The sequence below is a fragment of the Glycine soja genome, chromosome 9, assembly GCF_004193775.1.
Source record: "Glycine soja cultivar W05 chromosome 9, ASM419377v2, whole genome shotgun sequence".
NCBI classification, from domain to species: domain Eukaryota; kingdom Viridiplantae; phylum Streptophyta; class Magnoliopsida; order Fabales; family Fabaceae; genus Glycine; species Glycine soja.
Genome location: NC_041010.1, coordinates 19,389,151 through 19,413,012, shown reverse-complemented (window position 1 = coordinate 19,413,012; position 23,862 = coordinate 19,389,151). Strand labels below are relative to the sequence as shown.

At 32.2% G+C, this 23,862-nt stretch overlaps 1 pseudogene; it reads right to left on the bottom strand.

Annotated features, from left to right (window-relative positions):
• The window catches only part of LOC114367905, a 28,772-nt pseudogene extending 27,936 nt beyond the window's left edge, over positions 1-836 (bottom strand).
• Between the last annotated feature and the right edge of the window lie 23,026 nt (positions 837-23,862).

Here is a 23,862-nt window from a genome sequence, read left to right as displayed (position 1 = left end):
ATTTGTAGGGGAAAACAGAAAACGAAGAAATGTTGAAGAGAAAAACGAGGTGAATTTCTTTAATCTGTTCAGTTACAGTTAGCAAAAGAAGAAGAAGAAGAAGCAGAAATTTCGAAGAAAAAAAACTCGTTAACAAAGCGAAAACGCTAATTTCATGTGAATTTGTAGGGAAAACAGAAAACGAAGAAATGTTGAACAAAAAACAAGGTGAATTACTTTAATCTGCGAAGCTAAAGTTAACAGAAGAAGAAGAGCAGAAAATTCGAAGACACGATTTCGCGGAATTTGAGAGAGAGGGAGAATAGAAGTTCTGACCTGAGAGAAGAGAAAATTATAAATCAGAGGCGCATTGTGAGGAGACGGAGAATCAGAGACAGATCCGAAAGGGAAATAAAATAGGGAAAGTGCTTTTTTTAAGAGTTCAGAGTGTGAGAGTGGAGAAGAAAAAATAGCGCATACATTCACCTATACATGCATCAATTAGAACGAGACACGGAGAGAGAAAAAAAGTGCTTTTGGGGAATTAAAAAGGGGTAAGAAAAAGTGCTTTTGGGAATGGTGGGTTTAATTTTTTGTCTTGGGTTGGAAGGGATGGGCGGTGATCGAAAGGAAAACGGCATTGACATTGGCTTAAGGTTGGGTCAGCAAAGGGTGGTAAGAAGTCAACGTCAGAAGTTTTGGATTAGAAGGGAGGAAGGGAAGAATCTACTTAAACAAAATGGTGTTTTTTTTTTATTTTCTTTGCTGCTATTTTTCTGACAGTGTATTTTGCAGACGAGAAAAAATGTGGTGGCGGACTGGCGGCACAAATGGAAAGTGGAGACTGAAAAGATCTGAGTGGTGGGGCTTCGTTTTGGTTTTTGGTAGGAAGTGGGATCTAGTAACATGTTTGCCAATAATTAATTTGGGGTGGTCAAATGTGAAAGGTGTAGTTTATATTTTATGGGGTAAAATACTTTTATCATCTTTTAGGAAAATTTGTTTTGATTTTTTTATTAAATAAAATAACCTTAAAGAAAAAAAACAAAACAAAAATACCAGAGGATCAGGATATAGGTAAAACATGCCTGAAGGATTACAAATTATTTAAAAGGACGTTTGGCGGCGGAAAAGTTTTTATTTTCCTAGAAATCTTACATTGGAAAACTATAATTTTTCATTTTAGTATATAATTAATAAAAAAGATCATAGGAAATAATAATGAGTCCTCGAGCAATAAAATAGACAATGGTGATGGAAATAGATTTGGTTGAATTTTTGAAAATATTTTTAGTGAAAATATTTTCTTAAACGAATTAAAAATTGAAAACAATACAATCTCATTTTGAGTTGAAACCAGAACCTCATTTTGCGTCAAATGAAAATGCGATGACAAAGGATGTAATTTTAAGCAAATCTAAAAATACATTTCCTTTTGAAAAGGTATTTTCAATGTTTTTATTTATTGAAAGCAGAAAACAATAAGTCAAACCAAACATGTTTTCAGAATTCTAATCTTTTGAAAATGAAAACAATTTTCAAAAACAAGAAATGAAAATGCAAACCAAACACATTCTAAGTTTCCCAAGTGGAAGAAAAGCTTTAATTAAGTAAAATGACTACAATATATTTTCTACAATTACAAATTAGAATCCAATCGGGTTGTTGTTTATAAATTATAGGGGTGAGCATATGGACCAGTCTAACCTATTTAAGGTCCAAAACTCATTTTTTAGACTAGACAAATAAGTTTGATGCATGAAATAAATAGATTTTTTTCAAGGTCCTTGCCCGAACCGCAAAGGCCTATAGATAAACGGACTAGTCACCAAACCCAAAATTTGAAGAAAAACTATAATAAAAAATATTTTTGAAAAAAGTAAAAAAAAAAGTATAAATTAGAAGAAAAATATTGACTTCATTTTTAAGTTAAAATCTATCACACTAAAATATATTAACATTTCAAGTTTTGAAAGTGTCAAACAACATCAAGAAGTGCACTATGATTAAGACAAACTTAACTCGAGGGAAGAGATTCTCTGTCGAAGTTATCAACGCGAAAGTCAATCAAAGTGGATTTCTTGAATGAACAAGGACGTGCTCCAACCGCCACAAGTATTAGAGGCAAGCTGCTTAAGTGAAGAAATCTATCAAATGAGAGACAAGATATTCTTGAAAATGAAAGTCTATAAATACCAAAAGTTTTGGAGAAATGGTCATACCTACGTGCTAGCATTCAAATTCTTTGTGTAAAAAACTATTTATAAATTCTTGTATAGTTTGAAAAAACACTTTGAACATTTTGAGAGAAAAGATTAAATGTTGAAATTATATATCTATTTATAAGACGAATAAGAGTTAGTCGTTGTGTAAACAATCAACAAATCTTTTTGATTTGCATAGAGTCAATAGAAACTTTTTGGACAAAGAATACTGAGTTGTAACAAACTTAGGGTAAATCTTGATTTGTAGAGCGAGAAATGATTGTGACGTAATACTTGTATTTGTGAGAAGTTAGTGAAACTTAGTGATTAATCAAAACTTAAACATAGCCTTAGTGGTAAAGATAAACTAGTATAATTCTTTATATCTTATATGTCTTTATTGTATTTATCTTTTGCTTTAAATTAATATAGGGGTTTGAATTTGATTTCATCTTGAAAATACTTTATGTTTTGCGAAATCTATTTTCATTGTCTAAACAAGTTTTTGTAAAAATTTATTATTTTTCTTACAAATTTTTTCTTTAAACGTTAACTTTTTTTTTTCAAAAAAAGGCTTTAATTTTTCTTCTTCTAAAATCATAATTCAGCCTCACTTCTTATAACATTTGTCTTTATAAAAATTAAAAATAATTAGGCGTGGGCCTAACCTGCTTTACAAGCTTAGTAACCACTAACAAGTACAAACCAACCGAAAGAAAAATTGAAAAAGTAAAGAAGAGAGAAAAAGTAAATAAACATGTAGAACACCATTCCACCACCAAATAACACGTCAATTAAAGAAATGTGATTGGACAGATTATATATATATAGGAGAGAGATCAAATTACATTAACTTTAACTTTGATTAAGTATTATACCGTTTAATAATTTTTAATTGGATAATGTTTTCTTAAAACCTATAATGGGATTGAAATTTTATTTCACTTAGATCATATATACAAAATTTTATATTAATCCAAAATTATTTGTTACCTCATTCATTCATATTAAAATTGACCTAATATAAACTTTTCAAATTATATTAAAATATAGATCGTTTGATTACCTTATTATTGTTCAATTTTGACAAAAATTCACACAAATTATCTTGATAATATGTAGATATAATTCAATGTTGGATTTATAAAAAATCACATTCTACATAAAGTTATAAAATTGTGTAATAATTACTTAAGTTATACCATTTAATAACTTCTAATTGAATAATCTTTTCTTAAAATCCACCATTAGATTGAAAGTTATTTTCACATTGGTCATATGTGCAAAATTTCATATAAATCCAAAATTATTTGCTACCTCATTCTATATCAAAAATTATATTATATATCAAGTTATATAATGATGACATAATTGTTTAAGTTACACTATTATAATTTGATCCGATCAAATCATAACACAATAAATTAATAATACTCACACATTAGACTTAGACGGGTTAAATGGTTTGCAGATAAAACCCACTAGATTTGTGGGCTTAACAAGCCAGTTGTGGATTTGAGTCTGTATACCCACCCCTTTTTGCATTAGTAAATAAATAAATTGTTTCATTAAGAGAGATGTATTGAATTATAATTTTAAAAGACTATTTTAACATAAAAAATTATGAATTTTAAAGATTATGTAAAAATATTATGACTTCACATATCTCTTTACAAGACTTTTATGATAGTTTGGATTTTAATGAATTTATATCATTAAAATTTAAAATATTTGAAATGATTTTATATATTTTATAAAATTTGAAAGGATTCTTTAAAAATACATCCAAAATTATAAGAGTTAGTGAAAAAATAGTAAGAAATGATGAGGTTTGGATAGAAAAAAAATAAAATTAATATAATTTTTGAATCTTTTAATAACTATATTGATTCTAACTTTATGTCTTTTTGTACTAACCTTTCTTATAATAGCATTTCTCATTCTCACTTTTGGATTTAATAATAGATTTAAAATCATACGTTAGTTTCTAATTTTTTTAATTACTACAATTTTTTCATGATAAATCTAATGATATGTTTAATGTGGTGCAATAATAAACATATACTAGAAGGAAGTAGTGATGGTGGAAAATGGGTAGCGGCTGAGTTATGAGTTATGTGGATGACGAAATTAAGGGTGACAGTTACAAAAACATTGCATCAAACAAATGATGAACATAGTCAATATAATGAAAACATGATTTGTAACATCCCATTTTTCGTAAGCTAATTTAAAAAAAATAATTTTTATTTATAAATAAATAGAGTTTTAGAAAAATGATGAGATTCTATAAATAAATAAATAAGGAGATATAATTATTAATTAAAATAATGATTTGAGAGAAAATAAAAATGGTATTTTATTTATTTGTTTGATAGAGAATAAAATAGAGTTTATCTTTATAAAATAATAAATAAATAGAGTAAACCTAGCTATAAATAGTGTTAGGTCAGTTTTCACACTGATTATTTCCCTCATTTTTTGTTTTTTCCCTTCTCCTCTCAAAACCCTTTCTTTTTTCCCGCAGCCCACCAAACCTGTCTCAAAAAAACAACGATCTCAGACTCATTCACCGTTGGATCGTCGTGAAATTTGAGCACCACGTTCGCAACACAATTGCGAGCATTCTCACCGTTGGAAATTTCGATATCATGTCTGAACTGAGAGAAAAACCCTTCGCATTATAGCCCTTTTCTTTCCCGTATAAACCCAGAGCTATCTTGGTAAAACTATGATCCCGGTTTCGTTAACTGTTGGATTGTTGTGAAATTCGGATATGTTGTTCGAAATTCAATTGCGCACTCTTTGACCGTTGGGATTTGCGAGATGATGTTCTTGGAGAGAGAAAAATGAATCGCATGAAGATAGTCCAAATGGAGACTTCAATCCCTTTTACGTGTCTCTGACTTTTGGGAGCTCTATCGGAGCAGTCGAAGGAGAAACTGGAGGAATCTTAGGGAACAACTCGAGATGCTGTTATCGTTGTCGGAAGACACGTGAGTCCGCTTAGAAGTAAGAGATGAGTTATTCACAATTGAGAGTTAGTGAGAACATGTGTAGGGATCCTTAGAGGATTAAATTGGGGTTTTATTTTGGGATGTTTATTAAATTTCAATTTTTCCTTTATGATTATAAATAAAATATTGATGTCCTAATGAAAATTGTTTGATAAATTGTGCTCTTGATATTTATATATTTTGACCTATAATTTTGATATAAGTGTGTAATATTATTTGAGGGGTTTTAGTCCTCATGTTGTGATAGTCTTTTGTATAAATTGTTATATTGAGGATATGAAATGATGATTCAAATTGTGAGTATATGATGAATTGTGGAATAACATGTTGCTTTGAGATTCTAATATTGTTATTGAGATTGAGGATAAGTGTAAAGTTGAACATGTGTTAATTTGTGAGATACGTGAAAACATGTGATGGTGGATTGTGACACTATGAGATGTGAAATTGAGAATGAGTTTTAGTTGTGGATAAGTGTATAGTTAACACTTGATGTGAAATTACTTGTGTTGTAAGCTATGAATTGTACAATAACCCGACCAGTGTTATATTGAGAAAAGCGTTGATGCGCAGTGTTAAAGAGAAAATGTAGGTTTCCTATTTAGGAGCCAGTGTTAAATCGTAGCGCAATTGTGTTGAACGTGTTTAAAACACGAGTGTAAGGTCATGAGTATTGTATAATTCATGAGCAGTGTTTGCATGCAAAAAAAAAAATATTTTAGGGGTTGGACCTGAATCAGGAGGGAGAGGCTCTAACGGACTCTTCGGAGTGTAGGCCTTGGGGGTCACCGGGTTTGAGTGCTCCTTTAAGCCTATGCTGATCTCATATGGTTGGAGCATTCTCGCAAAACATCGTGACCTTGACTGGTCTCCCTATGATCTTACTTAGTGAGAGTGACCTGACAAATCCATTGTGTGGTGTGTCTTGTTATGTACTCCTAAGCGCCCCAGGGTGGTCTTTCACTGACATGGCACCACATTGCATATAGGATTGAGTCTTAGCATAACTGTTGCATATGCTTGCTAATTGATGTGTTATTATATCTTGATCAGAGTGTGAGATTCTTGTGTAATGTGATTGATGATTGAAAAATGAATTTTGAATGACGAAGTGGTAAAGTTACGTGAGCTATGTTTGTTTAAATAAGTGGTATCTCATTTATATAACATGTATATTTAATTGTCTTGTTTCTCTATTAGCTAGGAATGTGATAATTCACTCCCTGTGTGTGGTTGTGTTTGGCTCCTGTGATGATCTTGAACTTGTGTTCGGGGGAGCAGAAAATAGGTGGATGACTATGAAGAATCTCATGCTAGAGGACACGGGAACACAACGCTCTAATAGGATGTGACATTAGGATATAAGTTCTATATTAATTGGATGAAGCTTAGACGACCATGTTGAGTCGAGAATACTTTATTATTTATTTGGACAAGTTCGAATATGATGTAAAAGAAAATGAATGTGAACCTTTTTCCCCTTTGAAAGACTTGTAAAAAAAATGTTTTAAAAATACTTTTAATTAATATTTGAATTTTTTATTCCTTATTAGTATATATGTGAGGGGTAGAGGGTGTCACATGATTAGCCTTAACAATAAGACAAACATTAATTTAATTTAGAAAACAAAGGAAAAAGTGTAGAAGCAAGAAGTATATTTGATAATTTTTATTCCAAAAGAATAGGAGAAATAATATATGACACGCATATCTTATTAAAGAGAGAATAGAGTATATGTGATAAGAGAACTAAAAGTATGGTAACCAATAAAAAAAGAAAGAAAAAATTCTAACAAAGTGAGTTTGTTTGATAGATGTTTTATACAAAAAAATTTGATAAAATTCATTGAAATCATTCTTAAGAAATAGTCCATCAAAATTTATATATTTTAAAATACCAAAGACTTTTTATAACTTATAAAAAATTTTAATTTAAGATCTTAGAAGTCTTATTAAATACTACGAGACTTATATATATTATTTAAAAATCTTAATTAAATACCATAATATTTTTTTATAAAAAAATATTTTAAAATTATTTTAAATCCTAATTGAATGCACTCTCTAAGTTTTCTAAATGAATTATCTTTTTAATTTTTCCCATGATGATTCAAGATATTTTATTATCAAGATTCATACCCAACATTTATTTCAACTATCTTTAAGGACCATTGAAGTTCATTTTGGTGGGAAAATTTGAACATATACAACATATCCAAAAGATCTTAAATGAAAAATATTAGGTTTCTGAAAAAAAAAATCAAAGAGTATTTGTGATAACTTATTGGGCTAATGTGAACATTGAAGCATGTAGAATTGCAAATCACCATATAGGCATTTTTTATTCTACTCAGGCTTAGATGTTTGTGTTGGGTTTTTTGGGCTCCCTTCCTATGTGGAGTAAAGGCCCAAGTGAGAAGGCATGCATGTCTCACTTATTTAAGTGGAGAGGGGTCAAATTAGAGAGTGAGATAAAGTGAGAGTTGACTCGTTTGAGAGAGAAGAACAGTTAGAAATCATTGAGAGAGAAAGAAGGAGAGAGAAAATTATTGTGATTTTCGCATACCCACTGGAGAACATTTTTCAAATTACAACTGCGAATTCATTCATCGTTGCATCGAGATGATTTTTGGGCAACAGGTTTGATGTGCCATTATTTTCTCCTATTTCTTAACCCTTTTTGCACCATTTTAAGTACTGATTAATCTTAATTGTCAAATTAATTAGGCAGTTTTATTATTTGGGCCCATTAAACTAATTTGATGTTTTTAATCTAATTTCAGGAATTAATAAAGCATTGGGCTTGAATCCAAAATTGGGCTTGGACTTGAAGAGGGTAGACTATTTTATTCTACAAAATTAGATCTTATCTTATCTTTATCTTATCTAGATATTATTTAGATTTGATCTTTAATCTAGATCTTATCTTATCTTATCTTATCTAGATTTGAATTTAATTTATTTATGGGCTTGGATTTAAAAGAGATTTGTAAGCTTTGGGGCTGAAAAACTATATAACAACACCAAGGTTCTAGTTTAGCTCTCTCTCTCCTCTCTCTTCTATTTTTCGTTTTCAATTTTAGTCTCTCTTCTCTCTCTCTTTTATTTTCGTTTTTTTTTAAATTCCAATTCAAACTTTTAGTTTTATCAATAAAATTTCGTTCTCTATTTGATTAATGGAAAGCTAAGTCCGCAACGTTGTTTTCTCTTGAGGATCAAGCACAGTTCTCTTTGAGATTCTATTATTACTGTTAAATTCTGTCTAGTTTTTCCTCTTCACTACTTACTCTGAATTTGTTGCTTTTAATTCATGCCTGCTTAGTGCTTGATTAATTGTCTCTGCGCTTAATTTATGTTCATGCTTAATGATCGTTTATGAGTAATTGGTGTATGTGATGCTTAATCACATAATGAATGCCTTATGTTGAATTTCGCTTAGTAATTTAATTTAGGGTTGAATTAAGTGGTTAAACTGATAAAGGATAAATTCTCGCAACCTAGGATAAGAGACTTGCTTGTGAATCAAGGGGAAGCAACATATTTTAATTCTGATATTTTTCTAATTCAATTTTACTTGTTATTTAATTTACAAAAGCAAACAATCCCCCCAATTTGTTACTATTTCCTACTATTTGTTATGAACATTTGATTTATCATTGCTCGTTGGGAAACGACCTAGGATCACTTCCTAGTTACTACATTTTAATGTTTATTTGATTCGGGTACAACCTCGATCAAATTTCTAAGCGTGCGATACTTCAAATTATCTGGTTGGACAAGAAAAGATATCTATAGAGAGAGATAAGTGTTTCACATTATCTGCTATATATTTTGAGGTTATTTTTTATTTAACTATTTGTAGCAAGTCTTAGTGTACTTGTTGGAGATTTTCTTGTATCTTCATTGATTATAGTGGAGTTATTTCTTTGGTTGACTCGTTATTTTTACCCTTGCATTGAGGAGAGTTTTCTACATTAAAAAAATTGTGTCTTTGTTTTCGTTAATTTTTATTTTGCACTCTATATTTCATTAGTGCTCCTTAGAAGTTCTTGCAAATTTGAGGAAATTTATGTATGCTGTTTATTACTTTGTTATAGACTTTATTATTGTGTTGCCTGTACATTTTGCATTTATGGGTTTCTTACCGCCGTGAAGTTTTCTGCCAATTTCAAAAATGTAATTGGGTCTTCTTCTGCGTGGAACCCCTTTCCCCCCTTTGTTTCCTTGCCCTTGGAAGAAGGGGCTTTGGCTTTATTATTATGATGATGATGTTGTGCCTGTAGCATTCGTGGAGCATTCTTACAAGGGGAGGAAGAAGAGGAGAGGCATCTCTGCTAATGGTGATTCCAGGCACTGGCAGTGCACGATGGCTGACTATTGGAGAGAGAAAATCAAAGGTAAATCGGGTAGGAGTTAAAAAAAAGAGAGAAATAAAGAAAAAATAATAATTCTAACCATTGATTTAAAAATGTATACCTAACGGTTTAAAATAGATTTGCCATGGGAGACATTTTGTTTTTTAATATGTAGTAATTGAAGACAAATAATATCCGTAGTAATCAAAAACAGGTAGCATGCGAGATATCTTAGTTAAAAGGGAAAAATTTATGAGAATTACTTAGTGGAATGCATACGGTTCTAAAGTCAATATACGGCTTTTACAAACTAACTAGACACAGACCCGTGCTTTGCTCAAGTTTATAAATAATTAAAGAAATATTTAAATAAATTATTTGTTTAATAAATGAAAATTAAAAAAACATATTTTGTGTCATTTTTGGATAAAAAAGATAAAAAAATTACGTATAAATTAAGATTTTTTTATTTATTAATATATATAAGGAAATATTTCAAAATTAAAGGTTAATCACTCAATTAAAGTTTATTAACAGAAGATAAATGTAAAAGTTATGTATAAATTTTATAAGAACAACATAATAATAAAGTGAACTTGACATAATAAAACAACCAAAGAAATATATTTAATAAAAAAAATAGTCCATCATTATCGTAAAACACATAAAAATGATGCGAATAAAAAAATACCATGGTGACCTGTTGTTGAATTTTATTTTCTTTGGTGTGCTCTTTTTATAAACTTTGAAGTAAGATTGACTATTTATGAGAGGATGTCAGAAGAGTTTCCTTATTTACCTTTCTCCTTAATGGACTATCTGATATTGAATAAACTTCATTTAATGATAAAGATGCATCTTTTGACTTTTTGGATGTTTGTAACTTTGAACTTTTACTAATGACAATTTTTTTATTTTTACATTTTTCTTTAATGGACTTTCTTCTTCTTTTGATGATGAAGATATATATTTTGACTTCTTGGATAGGTGAAGCTTTGGACTTTGACTTATGACAGTTTGTTTATTCGCCTTTTTTCTTAATGGACTTTGTGAGATTTGATAAACTTCTTCATTTGATAATAAAGATACACCTTTTGACTTTTGGATGCTTGTAGCTTTGGGCTTTGACTTATCATTAGTTCTTCATTTGACTTATCCGATGATATTTGTTGTGATGAAATGAACTCTTTTTTTATAATAAAAATATGAATTACTGGACGAAATTATTAACATTTTGTACAAAAAGTAAAAATGTAAATAAATTATAAATATGATTACCTATTTAATTTCTTTGAGGAGAGGATCATGTCAAATTATATTTTTTGGGATAAAAGTCCATGTGACAATATAAGTTTGAAATTCTTCTTTCAAGTTTTGAGCTATGAGCTTGATTTGAAACATAAAAATGTGCTTGCAAAGTGTGTACAATATTGAGGATGTGTTAGCCTTATTTGCATCTTGGGTGTGAAGGATTTTAGACGCTGTTGTGTTTAGAATTTGTTGCGCATCTCGATCGAACATTGTGAATGTTATTATACCGGTGTCATAAGAGACTTTCAATTGTATCTTGAATCTAAAAAAATATTTTAATATTTATTTAATTATGTTATAAAAAATAATTCTATTTTATGACATTCTCTTGTCAAAATCAATGTTAACAAAACTTAGAAAAAATAATTCTTTTATTTAATGTTGTTTATTTTTTTTACAAAGTAGTTATTTAGATGTAAAAGTGGAGTCAGGTGTTGATGCCTATGACTTCTATACATTAACATATTGATGCTTATGACTTTTTCTCAGGAGTTTTGTACGTCATGATGGTATAACAAGTTGCAATTTTTTACGTTTTAATCTTTTATAGTAGTTATCACAAAGATCAATAATAATCCTTAAACTAATAGAAAATATCATATAATGATATACGGTATTAACTCTTTTATAGTTGTCACACTTTTTGGGTTAGGAACCAAACCAAAAATCACACCAAATAAACTGAAAAAGGTCTTATATTTTTGGCTGAAGTTATTATTTTGGCAGGTGGGCAATTCAGTAGTGTTTCCTCCTCATCATTGACATTTAAATGATATTCTCTCTTCTGATTTATTTTAATACTTAGTTTCAAATGCTAAAGCCAAAACAAAAGCCTAATGCAAGCCATAGACAATGGAGAGATGCAACCTGACAATGGAGATGGGACTGGCGGAGGTGTTTCTTTCAGTTGAAGATTAATAAATTTAACTTGTCTATAGAGAAAATACAAACTGTAAAGTTGCAGGAAAATTTATAAATTAAATTTTGTGTATTATTATATTAGATTCTGTCATCTTCTATGGTTTTCTAATGCCTAAGCACCTAACCTATGTTTCACCAAAATAAAAAAAGTACCTAGCCATGTTTTTTGACCATGTTTTATCAGCTTTACTCAGTGACATCATCCTGTGGCCCACCCATTTCCTTTTTATTAGAATGTGCTGCAGCTCTATATTTTGGCATAAAGGTACATGAGAATATCTCGTTACTTGATTACTAAACTTGCTTTCAATTTTTTTTATTTTTTTTGTAGTTCCTGCAAATGTTTGAAGTCATATATTCAGCTGAAATCCTTGATGTTTGAACTCTCATTAAATTCAAGGTTAAACCAAGGGGATCTTATTTAATTTGGTTCCCACACATGCTTTTTTCTATGTAATTACTGAACTCGCAGTCTGATTTGGCAATTGGCATCCATTGTGCTTAGTAACATAGAAGTACGTACAAACTCAATCATTGAAGAAAGTGAATTGCCATCTTATTTGGTCAAATATTCATGTGTTCTTTTAATTCAATATTCATGTGTTTTTTTCTTTCAGTCAATGTATTTGGTTATTCTCCTTTGAGATAAACGGTGGTTCTGTACATGCAAATGATGCGATTCTCTTCTACCAATGGAGCAACAAATTGTTTTGCTTTTCTCTGTTCCCTTCTTTCCACTTAGCTTTTTCTCGTCTCCTTGAACCACCCAAAGGTCCAACACAAGGTAGGTAACTACATGACATAGTATTGTTATATTGTTTTATGTCTTTGTTCACCTCTGAACTACATGCCCGTCTCATTTATATTGTTTTCTCTTGGCTTTAGTTTATTTGCTCTCTAATTTGGTGACATTTCATACAGCCTAATGGGACCAGAGGAGTGCTATATGAAGCATTATGGTGGGAATTCGTGAAGGCTTTGCTCAAAGAATTCAAGCCAGGCTTGATCAAGATATCTTGAACACAATATCTAAGCAATCTATCATGAGTATAATGCTTTATGTAGTACAACCAATAAAAAACCCAAGATAAAATTTCATGTCACTTTAGATTGCAAACTAAAAATTCCATGCCTTATCGATACAATTTCTGGCTGTTTTAACGCCAGCAAATTAAAGCTGACACATATTTAAAAATAATTAAAAACAAATTGTCACAGAGAGACTCCACGGCATAGACTTAAAATCAAACGAAACCATAGTTTTAGGGTCAAGAATAATCAAATAAAAGTTTAGAAATTAAAAATAAAAGTTGATAAAAGTTTAAAGACTACAAACATAATTTTTCCTAAAATTTATATTAAGGTAAACTATGTTTTTAATTTCTTAACAAAAGTTTGATTGTGAAAGATTTTTTAACTTTTGTTTTGCTAGTATTTTTAGTTATTATTATTATGTTTTGTGGCTGATTTGATTTAACCTATGAAGTGTCAATACTTCAAATGAAAATGTATCGATGTCATATTTGTTTTTTTTTAAGAAAAATGTTGGAGATATGGCTTAAGATGACTAGAGATGTTGGAGAGATTTGAGGGGTACACCTGTGGACCACGAGCCACCACATAAGGAAGCCTGACACCACACTCTAACCCAAAACCTTAAGCCTCAGGTTTATGAGTCTTCCCCTTACTTATATGGTGTTCAACCTTTTCACTTCTACTCGATGTGGGACTTCACCTCACACTTGTAACCCAACACATCTCCCCTGCAAGTGTGAGTCTCTTTCACATGGTAGTCTCCCCCTCGAGCGAAAGTCTTTATCATCCACGAGTATAGCCATGACCACCTGCGGTACTTGCCCTGCCCGCTAGCCATTCTGGCCACCCCGCTCCACCTGCGGGGCACGCTGTGCCGCTCTCCATTCTGGCCACCTACGATACTTGCATACTCGTCTGAGCCGGTCACCAACTTGAACCATCGGCTCTGATACCAGTTGTTGGGGAGATTCGAGGGGTACATTTGTGGACCACGAGCCACCATATAAGAAAGCCTGACACCACACTTTAACCCAAAATCTTAATGCTCACTAACACCAGTTAACAACAGATAATGCAATGAAGGGGAATACCTATCTGGTGGTACTGAAATTCTGTTAGATTATCTTGGAGGAGTTGATGGTTCTGGTTCTGACTCAACCTCTACGCCTGTACTCTGATTTCTGTTGGCTACATCACTTTCTGAAATTTCTTCAAGTGTTGCTTGCTCAAAAATTTCTGACAGTTTACCTGCACATGTAGATTTTACAAAAAATTTGTCCTTATAAAATAAGTTCTCATTAAAAGTAACATTCTTGCTTATGGACATTGCAGATGGAAAATCTCTAGTGGATCCCTATGGACATTGCACAATGTCAGACCTATTCCTGCCTTAAAGAGAAATTTATATCTATAGGGCAGTTGGATGATGAGAGACATCACACCACTTTTAGAGATGGAGCTTGGAAGGTAACAAAAGGCAATCTCGTTGTGGCTCGTGGAAAGAAGCAAGGATCTCTTTACATGATTGCAGATGAGGATATGGTAGCAGTTACTGAGGTTGTCAATAATTAAACCATGTGGTATCAAAGACATGGACACATGAGTGAAAAAGGAATGAAGCTTATGGCGGCAAAGGGTAAGCTATCAAGCCTCAAGCATGTTGATGTTGGTGCTTGTGAACATTGTATCCTTGGAAAGCAGAAAAATGTCAGCTTCTCAAGGGTAGGGAAGACTCTTAAAGTTGAAAAGCTATAATTAGTGCACACAGATGTTTGGGGCCAGCCCCAGTGAAATCTGTTGGAAACTCATGCTATTATGTCACCTTTATCGGCGACTCTACCAGAAAGGTATGAGTTTATTTTCTTAAAAATAAATCTGATGTGTTTTCTATGTTTAAAAGGTGGAAAACAAAAGTTGAAAATCAATCAGGTCTAAAGGTTAAAAGTCTGAAATCTGACAATGGCAGGGAGTATGATAGTCAGGAGTTTAAAGACTTTTGTTCAGAACATGGGATTAGAATGATCAAGACAATATCATGAACGCCTGAACAAAACGGTGTTGCAGAAAGGATGAATAGAACCTTGAACGAGAGAGCGAGGTCTATGCGGATCCAATCTGGCTTGCCTAAAGCATTCTGGGAAGAAGCAATAAACACAGTAGCATATCTCATCAGTAGAGGACCATCAGTTCCTTTGAATTATCATTTGCCCGAAGAAGTATGGTTTGGAAAGGAGGTAAAACTTTCACATTTGAGAATTTTTGGTTGTGTTTCATATATACTAACAGACTCTAATAGTAGAGATAAATTGGATCCGAAGGCGAGGAAGTGTTATTTTATTGGTTATGGATCTGACATGTATGACTACAGGTTTTGGGATGATCAAACCAAGAAAGTTATCAAAAGCAAGAATGTTACTTTTAATGAGAACTTATTTTATAAGGACAAATTTTCTGCAAAATCTACATGTGCAGGTAAACTGTCAGAAATTTCTGAGAAAGCAACACTTGAAGAAATTTCAGAAAGTGATATAGCCAACAGAAACCAAAGTACAGGCATAGAGGTTGAGTTAGAACCAAAACCATCAACTCCTCCAAGAAAATTTAGCAGAATGTCAGTACCACCAGATAGGTATTCCCCTTCATTGCATTATTTGTTGTTAATTGATGCTGGTGAGCCTTAAGATTTTGGGTTAGAGTGTGGTGTTAGACTTCCTTATGTGGTGGCTCGTGGTCCACTGGTGTACCCCTCGAATCTCCCCGACAATTGGTATCAGAGCCAGGTGACTCATATGAGTATGCAAGTACCGCAGGTGGCCAGAATGGCTAGCGGGCAGGGCAAGTACCGCAGGTGGCCATGACTATACTCGTGGATGATAAAAGACTTTCGCTAGAGGGGGAGACTACCATGTGGAAGAGACTCACACTTGAGGGGGAGATGTGTTGGGTTACAAGTGTGAGGTGAAGTTCCACGTCGGGTAAAAGTGGGAAGGTTAAGCACCATATAAGTGAGGAGAAGACCCATAAACTTGAGCCTTAAGATTTTGGGTTAGAGTGTGGTGTCAAGCTTCACTTATGTGGTGTTTTTATATTTTATTTTATTATTTTAACTTTAGAATTTTTAAAATAAAAAAGTCCAATCATACACAAAACATAACTTTTCTTCTCTGCTCAAAACATAAACAAAAACACGACATACCCCTTTCCTCTCTTCGAGCATGACAACTCCTTTTCCCCTGTTCTAGATATTCTTATACATAGGAGATTTATTTTTCTGGTATGTGTTTGCAATGTTTGTTAAAACAGAATTTCCATATTTACACTGTTTTGACAGCACTCAGAATCATTTGCATAATTGTATTTTAACGCCAACAGTATTTTATTTTATTTTGCATTCATATATAATTTTTTTATTAATGCATCTAGATGTGTTGTATCCTTAATTTCAAAAAATTTGTCGTATTCTTGTATCCATGTTGTATTGTACCCGTGTCATATCCTGCATGTAGGCTTCTTTTTAGAACAATTATCAACTGCCAAAAAATGGTTGGTGAAATAATAGTAAAATTCTGGCAACTAAAACCGTCAAAAATCGCCAGTCCACTTCGATCATTCAACGTATCCTTTTCTCGGTGTGCTTCCCAGTTCTTGATCACCAACGCCGACTACCTTCTCTCTTAAGTTCTAGCCAATAGCAACTTCCATTTTTCAATCTAAAGCTATTTTCTTGTTCTACACTCTAGAAAATCCCTCTTCTAATTTCATCATTCGGAACCATCCCACTCTATAAACCCCAATCAGCAAAATAGTACCCGCAGTGGACACGTCTGATTCCAAAATCGGCGAGATTACTGAAACCGGGGAATTGAACTTCACGAGTTCAGTGCCCCTTTATGGGTTAGTCCAGTGCATGCTAGAGTTTTCTCATTTTCCTTATTTTTAGCTAAATCCTGTCTTTTTCTTTTTATTTTTAATTTTTCATTGGCTTTGCACATAATTTAATATTTGCAATAACAAGTTGTTAGTTGCATAAAAAACATTATTGAGAAAAAATAATTCCACTAAAAATGATTAACTAAATTTTTCGATAAATATTAATCATCAGTCAAACCTATAGATATTTCATAGCAATAACATGATAAAAAAAAATGAAACATTTAGTTAGATTAATTAATTTGTTTCTGTGAAAGGAAGAAAGAGTGTTGTGCAAGTAGATCTGATGGTAATAATTGAGGTTCAGATGACTGAAGTTGGCACTGAGTATGTGGTCAAAAGCATCCTTACAACTCACAAATCTGGTGCTCCAATCCTTCCCAAGGGAGAGTTTGGAACTGGAATCAATCCGGATATGGAGTTTGTACGCATGTGCTTCGCACAATTCGGTGCCACATGGAAAATTTGACGTGCTTCCGTTGTGTATGTGAGTCCTTGTTTGATTATAATTGTGTGATTTCCATGTGGTGTGGTGTTGTTATGAACCAGAACAAAACAGAGAAGAAAAAAAGCCTAACTTCAAGGGCTAGAACCTCCATATCACAAGAAGGAAGAAATGGAAAGGAACTTGTATTTTCTTTTCTGCCTTTTCATACAATCGTGGCTCAATATATAGCTTTCATTAGAGCATTCGAGATGCTACAGACACACACCCGACAAGGATAACTGATACGCACTAGTCCTATAACAGAATTATTCTACCAAACATATTCCTATTAAGTGCTAACCACCAGCTGGACTATCTCTAACAGCATTCGATCCTGTAATATTCTCTTTCCTAACAAGTGTGGTGTGCTTTTAGCTTTGAATTGTTGTTATACTCCGTGGGGATAGAGGAATTGCGTGTTCTAAATGAGTTGTACTTCTGCTGCGATTGGTTTTACTAGAGACTTTAGTTTTTCACTAGGGAAACAATTTATGACCATTTTTAGCTCCCAAAATTTCTAATACCATTTAAAAACTTTATGTAAGTAATTTTCTGATAGTTTTCAACCGCCAAAAGCCGAATCACCACAATATAATAAAATAATAATAAAATTTATTTAACGTCATGATTTGATTGTGAAAATTAAGGACGGAAACTAAAGTATTAATGGAACAAAAGTTAAGAGATCTTGACTGCTCAAACTTTTGTTCAGGATTAAAAGTAGAATTTTAATTCTTCTAGGAGAAAACATTGTTGTGCAATGAGACTGAATGATTGTTCATCTCTCAAGAAAATTTCAGTGATAAGATGAAATGACAAAATTGGACTTATCTAGCTGGAGAGTGATTGAAAGGCTTAACCTTCGCTGAGAATATCTCAAATTTCTCATACTTGATGGTTGTTCATCTCTTAATAAATTCTCATTCACATCAATTAGTAACTTCTCAACTATAGAAGTGTTAGACCTAAGTGGAAGTAGTGTTGCAAGCTTCCCTACATACATAAAAAACCTTCTAATACTGAGAGAGCTTAATTTAAAAGATTGCAAGAAACTCGTGTCTCTAACAGAGCTTCCACCATCATTGAGTGTGCTTCGGATAGATGATTGCAGGAAACTCATGTCCCTACCGGAGCTTCCATGTACCTTGTATGTGGTGAGCGCCTTTAACTGCGTTTCTTTGGAGATAGAGATTACTCAACAACTAGTGTTACAACACATGTTACATTGCTTCATCATACCCTACTTACACCAACATCATCCTAACATATGGGTCAAAGATTATTGATAACCGCTAATTATAAGTATATTTTGGAGTTAAATTATATAGGAATTTATAATTTTTCTCTCCTAATTCTTCCTTTTTAAGCAAATAATTGTTAAATTAACATCATTTAAGTTTTTGTCTAGAGAATTTTAAAAGTGATGAATTTGTGATGCTTAGTGAGTAAAATAATGAAAAAAGGATAATTAAGGAAAACATGGCTAATTAAGGAAAACAAAGCTAGTTAAGGAAAACAGGGCTAATTAAGGACAATAGACTAATTTAGGAAAGTAAAGGCAGACTTAGCACGGTAAGCCCACTTAGCATTAAGCTAATATGCTCCTAAGAAAGAAGAAGAGAGAAAATCGAAAAAACACACAGAAATTTCAAGAGAATACAATAGAAGACAAATGCTAGAAGAAGGAGAAGTAATCATTAGGAATCATTCATTCCTTCCATCCCCTTTTTCTTATCTTATTTCCCTTCATTAAATATTCTCCTCTTGCAATTGTAAAACCTCCTATGACTATGAGAGACTAAACCCCTTTTGATACAATTTCTCTTCCTATTTATTTATGCATATTACATTTGCATTATCTTTTCTTGTGCTTAATATTATTGCTTGTGACTTGATCACCAATTTGCATAGTAAGTTTTAGGGGTAGTGCTGGGAGACATTATTTTCTAACAGAACTAGGAAATAATATCTAAATAAAGTAATCACTAGGAATAGGTTGATATTTGTTTAGCCTGTTATACATATATATTCTTAATGCAATTTATTATTTTAGCTCTGAAAGAGATTTGTGAGAAAAAATAGATAAATTAGATTTTATCATGCGGAGGTCCAATGTTAGAGTATACTAGTAGATGTAAGTGTAAATTGAAATAATTATAAATATAGAAAAATCATTAACATTACATCAAAGAATAACTTTGGTAGGCTAAGTTTCCAACATTCTCATCTTCTTAATTTACTTCTACAATATTATGGGTTCTCTAATTTTTTTATCTTTAATTAATCAATTTAAATTCTTGTTTAATTTCTTCTCTGGTTTGATTTAATTTTATGTCAATTTAAATTATTGTTTTTCTCCTAACTTTTTCAAATCAATTTTTCTTTAACTTCTTTTATTAATAGAATATTCATCTGCCTAAGTACAAACAATTAAATTTTCTGTAATCAACACTCGGACTTTCATTTTAACTTTACTACTTGGACGAATTGATGCACTTACCAATCCATCAACAATTATTTTGCCTTCCTAGGAGACCATGTATGGTCAAGTATAAGTCAATTCTTATGAAATATCTAATCAAATTATTTATACTTATTTCAACAAAAGAAGCATGCACATTTTCTATAGAAGAAATTTTTTTGTCTTGATCCCAATTTAAGACTAAACAAGTCCTAACTAATTGAATACTTGTGTCAGAAATTCCCTAAATGAATTTTCCATTTTCAGAAAGAATATAATTAATAACTTTAAGTTTCAAATTATCTCTTTCTTGGAACATATATAGGGAAAAAGTTTTACTAAATTGATCCTCCCCTATTTTCATATAAAATGGTTTCATACAATAGAATTACTATTCCATGTCTCCCAATATCTCACTTAAGCGGTTTCATTTACTGCATCATTCTTTCTAAGGGATCAGCCTCCCGTGATATTTTGGTATCTATCTATCAGGATGATGTAAAGGTCTGGGATATCTGGGATGGCTGGGACGACAAGTATACATGTTGCGAAAATCTAATTTCAGACGTGATATTTCGATATCCTGACATCAGCAGATATGACAGAATAAGTGAAGTGTATGATCGTTCCTGTGATATAGCATTTGTATTCAAATTTGATGGAGATAAAGAAAGCATAAAAGGGTTTTGGGTCTTACCATTATATGCCACAGCATCGGGGTTTAAGCAGGAAACTTTTGAATCAGAATCCATTGATGGCGAACAACTTCCTGCATTGAAGAGGAGGAGGGCTTAGCCAGAAATGATAATTTTCTGTGATTACTTCATCGATATGAAACTTCACCCACTCCTTCATTGAAGACTACTTTTTTTTTCTTAATGGAATTAGTCCTTCAAATATAGAAATTATTTGTTAAAAATACTTTTGCTGCTAGAAAATTATGCTTCTTATTGTAATATTGTTAACAATACAAATACAAATATAGAGAAGAAGATAATAGGAATAAGGGATAACAAAGCGAAGAGAAGTGTTAGAGCTCTTTTCCATTAACCAAGTCTGAATATGCGATAGTGAAAATGCGGGAAACTTAAAAACAACAACTAACAGGAAGACTAAAATACACTGAAGGAGAGGTAAAATAAGAAAAATATAAAAAATGACTTACTATCTTAACATGCCGAAAAGCTTTTCTTTCGAAACCCTTGTAGAGAATATTGACAGGAAATGAACATTAGCTTGTTGGGAGAGTCAAATCTGCAATTGTATGGTCATCTATTTCTCTTCATTCAGAAATAAAAGGGGACAATATATAAGTGATATCAAGTTGTTTTAGTAATATATTGATGGTTCAAAATTTAGATGTAAAAGTGCAGGCATATGTAGACGCATGCTTATGAATTTTATACATTCATATGTTGATGCTTATGACTTTTTCTCAGGAGTTTAATACATCATGATTGTGTTACAAGTTGCAATTTTTACCGTTTATTCTATTATAGTAGTTATGACAAAGATCTATATTAATCCTTAAATAAATTGAAAATATCATATTATGAGAAAGGGTAATATAAAACAAAAATTATGGAGATTGAGCCTCAAAATTTAAACATGCTTGCATGCCTCCCTTGCAAAGGATTGGGAATTTCTTTTAGGAATGATTCCAAGCAATCCGAATAATCTGATAACATGGAATGCGGCATTATAATAAAGACTATAGAATGTGATTGTAAGGACAATACAACAAGTCTTAACTCATCCCAACAGCAGGTTGACATGTATAATGGTGAAAAAGAAATCTCAGATGTTGTAGTTGAAAGCCAAGCTGCAAATCCAAAAAGTGGTCCATCCTCGATGATGGGTATGCATGATAGCCTGTCTCTCCAACATCACCACTATTGCAGGATGCCTCTCTCGCCACGCATATCACAAATTCCAATGTTGAATTGATACAGGACTGGCCTGTCATTTTTGCTGGGATACCCTGCCAGCACTTTTGACAAAATTTATCTTGCTTGTTTTGTTTTCCATTTACAGACTACTTCATCATTAACATATGCGGTTTCCAGAACTGTTCGGGAAAACCTCCTTCAGGTTCCCTTCTGGAGTTCTGGTCTATATCAAATAGTACCCTAGGAAATGTATAATTCAACTAACAATGTGTAAACTAATGAACGATATACGATTCTTCTATGTTTAACTATTCACCACTTTCTCATCTGAATGATTAGATTTTTCTTTTAGTTAAGGCCGTGATTATGAATTTAATAATTTCTGAACATTGTGATGGTTTTTTCTTGTTACAGAATCTTGTGAATTTAAAGAAAATTGACCTTAAATACTCCCCAGATTTGATTGAGATCCCAGACTTATCTAAAGCAGAAAAACTTGAAACGGTACTAAGATGATCTTAGTGGTTGTGTAAGCTTGCATCAGCTCCATCCATCCATTTTATCTCATCATAAGCTTACATGTTTGGATTTAAGGTGTTGCATAGAGATTGAAAGCCTCAACCTCCATTCAAAATCTCTCGGGAACTTGATCCCTATTATTGTTTATCTCTCAAGGAGATCACAGTGACATAAGAGATAATGGAAAAATTGAACTTGTTTGAATGTAGAGAAATTGAAAGCCTTAATTAATGTTCACTCAAAACCTCTTAGAGAACTTCATATCAATGTTTGTTCATCTCTCAAAGAAATCTCACTGACATTAGAAAAAATGACAACACTGGATTTATCTGACACCATTATATGTGCATTTCCGTCATCAATGTCATCTCTCCATGTAAAGCTGGGCATGCGGGTAAGTTCGCCCACGAAACCCGCCTCGCGAAGCCCCCACATTTCAAACAAGCTCAATTTTAGCAAGCCCGCACCCGCCCTGCATAGCCCGCGGGTTTAGCCGCATTAAATAAAAATAATTAAAAAACAAAATTAAATTTTAAAATATAAAATTTGACCCATTTTAAAAACTAACAATGAAATGTCTAATAAAAAAATTATTTGCCCAAAATAATAAGGAAATTCACTTCTTAAGCCACCTAAAAAACATTTTTTTTACATCATGTTTACTTAATCTTTAATTTTATACCAAATCAAAATATTTTATGACCATTCATCAACCATTGAACCATATACAAATTACATAAATTTTATATATTTTTTTAATTTTATTTTTACTAAGTTTATGTCCCTTATTTAGTAGTATTCTATATTTTTATATTAAATTATAAAAAGCCTGTGGGACCCCCAAAGCCCATGGGTAAAACGGACCGGACTAAAATGCTTGCAATTTAAATGAGCTCTAAAAAATTTTATATACCGTGCGGGTTTCAGGTGGCCTGTGGGCTCAATCCTGTTTGCCCAACTCTATCCACAAGCTTACATATTTGGATTTAAGTAACTAGAGTGATTGAAAGACTTCACCTTCAATCAAAATCTCTCGGGGAAGTTAATCTCAATGGTTGTTCATCACTCAAGGAAATCTCAAGGGCATAAGAGCAAATGACAAAATTGAAATTATCAGACACCGCTATATATGCATTGTCGTCATCAATGTCATCTCTCTCCACAAGCTTACATATTTGGATTCAAGTCAATGTAGAGTGATAGAAAAACTTCACTTTCATTCAAAATCTCTCATAGAACTTAATCTTAGTGGTTGTTCCTCTCTCAAGGAAATCTTAGTTGCATCAGAGGAAATGAATACATTGAATTTATCTGGCACTGCTATATGTGCATTATCGTCATCAATGTTATCTCTCTCCAAGCTTACATATTTAGGTTTAAGTGACTACACAGTGATTCAAAGACTTAGTCTTCATTCAAAATTTCTGAGAGAACTTAATCTCAATGGTTGTTCATCTCTAAAGGAAATCTCAATGGAATAAGAGGAAATGAATACATTGAATTTATCTGGCACCACTATATGTGCATTTTCGCTATCAATGTCATCTCTCCCCAAGCTTACATATTTGGATTTAAGTGATTGTAGATTGATTGAAAGACTTAGCCTTCACTCAAAATCTCTCTCAAAACTTAATCTAAGTGGTTGTTCATCTCTCTTGGAAATCTCAGTGGCGTCAGAGGAAATGACAAATATAAAATTGTATTAAATGCTGAGAGAGCTTAATTTAAAAGATTGTAGGAAACTTGTGTCTCTG